Raw genomic sequence first — 3,929 nt, forward strand, 5'->3', positions numbered from 1 at the left:
TTGTTTTGAGCGGAAGAGAGGAACATTTATTTCTACAGAGGAAAAACTTTCAGTGATACACTGATTTGGATAGTCACATTTGGAGGGTTTTAGCTTTATTTTAGGAACTGTTGGTAAAGAAGTAAGTTTCATATGTGCTGAAATGGCAGTGGTTTGGGGCTGTCTAAGGTGTTAACATGAAAGTCCTTCTTCCCTACAAAAGACCTTGTATTGTTCTAGGAAATGCCAGCCCAGGTGTAGCTAACACATTTTCCACCGTCTGTTTGTTTTCTCTTTCTCTCAGTTGCTTCTGTCCCTTCTTTTTCTTTCCCTTCTTTTTTCCTCTCATTCTTTCACTGTGCCCTCCCCCCACTCCGTTTTGCCTTGCTAAAGGACCAAAAAAGTGACTGATCTCTAACCTCTTGATTTTGGGAAAAACAAAGACTTTTGTAAAGGGAATGACCTGAAACCAATTTCCAGAGTTTTAGGGCTGTAGTTAAAAAGATTTCTAGATTTGAGGTGACTGTGAATCTGTAGAAGCAGGAAGAAATGTGGGCTATCAGTGGTCCCATCTTGTAGAAAACACTGTGTGGGGTCCCCTTTCCTGTTACACTTCCTGTGTTAGGTTCCAGAGGTGCAAGGATGCTCAGAACCAGAGAGGGTATAGAACGGCTGGCCAGCTGGTTAGCTGCTCTGATGGGGACCTTATTTTTTTCTTCTCTAATGGGACCTGATGGCAAGCCTCATTTTTTTATCATTGAGATGGGGGTGCTGTTAAGATTGTCTTCAACAAAAGTGGGTCAGTGATTTATATTTCATGAAGATAAATTTGGGGACACTGAATGAGAGCGTGGTATTTGGGTTAGTTGAATAGGTCCAGATATAATTATGTATATTTATAATGCCAATTAGGGACCTAGAAACCTATTTAGGATAGGTCAGGAAAGTGGGTATGAAATCTGAGTCTTTACCAGTAGAATCTCTGGAAATAATTTATTTTGGACATATGTAAATGAGACCTGGATCAGATAGCTTACATCTCTCTCCCTCCAGCTGACAACTCCATGGTTCACAAAGTCGTTAACATGAAAATAGCAGGATGCACCTTCTACCTTCTTCTGAGGTGTATATCCCTTGCCTTTTTCATCATGTAGGCTAATCATTAAAAACAAAAAAACAAAAAAAACCAAGCATTCCAAAAACAAACTTGTATTTTTTTTTTCTGATTATACCAGTAATGCATGTTGATTAGAGATAACTTAGAAATTACAGATGAATAAAAGAAGAAAATGCAAATCATACCAATAGTACTGATTAGAGATACTCATTTTGGTTTTATCATCTTTTCTACTCAGGTTATGATCATCTTTCCATATCATTACCCACTCTCTGAGATTGTTTTTAGTGGCTGTGTAATATTCCATGTGTGCTGTTTCAAGACTTACTAATGACCTACTTTTGGACAGTTAGGTTGTTTCTCTCTTTTTTCCATGATCATTAACCAATCTATAATGAACTTTCTTTTAGCTATGCCATCATTAGCTTCTTAAGCAAATTTATATAGGCTGTCCCATTTCTTTCCATAGCTTTAAGATTCAGCTCCCATCTCTCTACTTGTTCCCTTTTTTTCCTGCCGGTTGAGCAGAACCTTGGAGACAAAGAGAAGATGTCTTTTTAGAGTTCCACAGAATGAAGAGTCCCATATATTGAATGCATGTGATTACATTCATTTGAACAGTAATAATAGTAATAGCATGTTTGCCACCATGTAACTGTTTATTATAAGTCAGAACCTTTTGTTACGTGTTTTACAAACTTTATTTCATTGCACCTTCACAACGGTATTATATGGTATGTACTAATACCCCAATTTATAGACTGGAAAACTTGAGACACAGAAAGCAAAAGTAACTCATCCAAGTAAAAAGTATTGGACTCAGGATTGGAACCTCTATCCACTGTGAACTCTTTTGCTCTCAACCAGTGCTATGCTGCTGACTGTAATCTTAGCCCATTCCCTTAAATCTTCTGTTTCTTCATTTAACAATTTTTTTCCCATTTATTTATTTATTTATTTTTGGCTGTGTTGGGTCTTCGTTTCTGTGCGAGGGCTTTCTCTAATTGTGGCGAGCGGGGGCCACTCTTCATTGCAGTGGGCGGGCCTCTCACTACCGCGGCCTGTCTTGTTGCAGAGCACAGGCTCCAGACGCGCAGGCTCAGCAATTGTGGCTCACGGGCCCAGCTGCTCCGCGGCACGTGGGATCTTCCCAGACCAGGGCTCGAACCCGTGTCCGCTGCATTGGCAGGCAGATTCTCAACCACTGCGCCACCAGAGAAGCCCTGTTTCTTCATTTATAAAGTGGGAATAATAGTGCTTGCTTGAGAACATTGTAAGGGTTAAATGAGCTAGCTGTGAACAGCATCTGGGCCCAAGTCACTGCAGCTATTGCTACTCTAATGACTGATTATTTCATCTTTTGTAAGGTAGGAATAATATAGATATTTTAAAAATTGTCTTTGTGCAGTGTCTACATCTGAGTCTCTGGCTTTCTCACTGGAGATGATCCCATGTATTAGGGATTATCTCTAGAAATTAGACTGGGCTTCATTCTCTGGCCATTATTATATTGATGTCTTCATTTTACACACATCCACTCACAAGGTTCTGCAGCTTCTTCAGGACTGTTTGGGATGCTGACTTCTCAGAAACCACTCTAAAAGTAACACATCCCATGGGTGCCTGTCCCACCCCACCCCTAGCCTCACTACCCAGAGGTGAACACCTTCACTTACTACCCAGAGGTGAACACTCACTACCCAGAGGTGAACACCTTCACTTTCTTGAGCAGGCAGCTGACTTCTAACAGGGAGTTCTTCCTTAAGTCTAACCTACGTATCTGTTGCAGGACTGGACAAAAAGTTGCCTTTTAGATAAGTGTTGGTGTTAAGTGGAGGTTGGTGCTCTCCATCCTCTGGTCATGAGTTATTCCCGTTTTGAACTCCAGTCCTTTTATTGCCCCCCACCCGCCACCTCCCCATCACTCTTGTCTCTCAGCAGACTTGAACACTCTGGCCATTCTGAGGAAAACAACAGCATGCGACATTCTGAGAACATATCTAGGCTGGCTTCTCCGGGGATTCAGGACAAGGCACTTTCTAGCCATAGGACCTTTCCATTGCTTGGAACACCTTTGCTACAGCTCTTCATGGGGTCGGCTTCTTCTCCTCCTTCAGGTTTCAGCCAAAGGTCCCCTTAAAGAGTCCTCCCCTGACCACGTGACCCCCTCCTCTATGCCGTTACCCCATTTTATAGGTAATGTACCTGTCCCACCCTTTAAACTCCCCAGTGCGTGTTGAATGAATGATATCAAGTGTCCCTTCAAAGAGCCCATCTCGACCACTTGACTGTGTGTTCTGAAAGCAACTCTAAGTGTTCATGGCCTCAAGCATCTCTTGGTTCTCTTTAGATTTTATTTTGTTTAAAGAGTCCTTCTTGGACAGATCAGATGTGACTGCTCTGATTGGATGGCAATCCAGTCTACCTTTGGGGTAGCACAGGAAATGATGATGAGTTAGAAAAAACAAGAATCAGAACGAAGAGTTGATTGATGCTTCACCCGCCTCCTCCTTGCTGCCCATCCCGCTGTCTGTGCTGGCTCTTTTTCTCTCTTAGATCTTTCTTTACCTCTTTATCTTTATGTTTATGAGGCAGAGGAAAGGAAAGAGAAATCTAACGTTTTAAAATCTGTGTCATAAGTAGCACCAAGCAAGAGGCCTAGGTCCCCTTGGTTGGGCCAGTTAACCTTCTATGAGGTGATTCTTTTCATAATCTTCACACCTAGAAGAAAGGGACTTACAGCTGATTCTTAAATCAACAAGGCTGTTTGTTCATGTCTTTTTCTTTAAAAAGAGAGATTTTGAAAATTAGGGTAGTCTCTGTACCCTCTCAC

The 3,929-nt window shown here is 41.6% G+C and overlaps 1 protein-coding gene and 1 long non-coding RNA gene across 7 annotated transcripts in view; one reads left to right on the forward strand and one right to left on the reverse strand.

Moving 5' to 3' along the window:
- Positions 1-3,929, reverse strand: part of LOC309624588 — an 85,604-nt gene that overhangs the window by 44,089 nt on the left and 37,586 nt on the right. The gene's annotated exons all lie outside the window — the stretch shown is intronic.
- ARHGAP26 (Rho GTPase activating protein 26) overlaps positions 1-3,929 on the forward strand; it is a 466,073-nt gene that overhangs the window by 17,708 nt on the left and 444,436 nt on the right. The gene's annotated exons all lie outside the window — the stretch shown is intronic.

Source organism: Balaenoptera borealis, assembly GCF_965194805.1.
Source record: "Balaenoptera borealis genome assembly, chromosome: 2".
Classification (NCBI taxonomy): domain Eukaryota; kingdom Metazoa; phylum Chordata; class Mammalia; order Artiodactyla; family Balaenopteridae; genus Balaenoptera; species Balaenoptera borealis.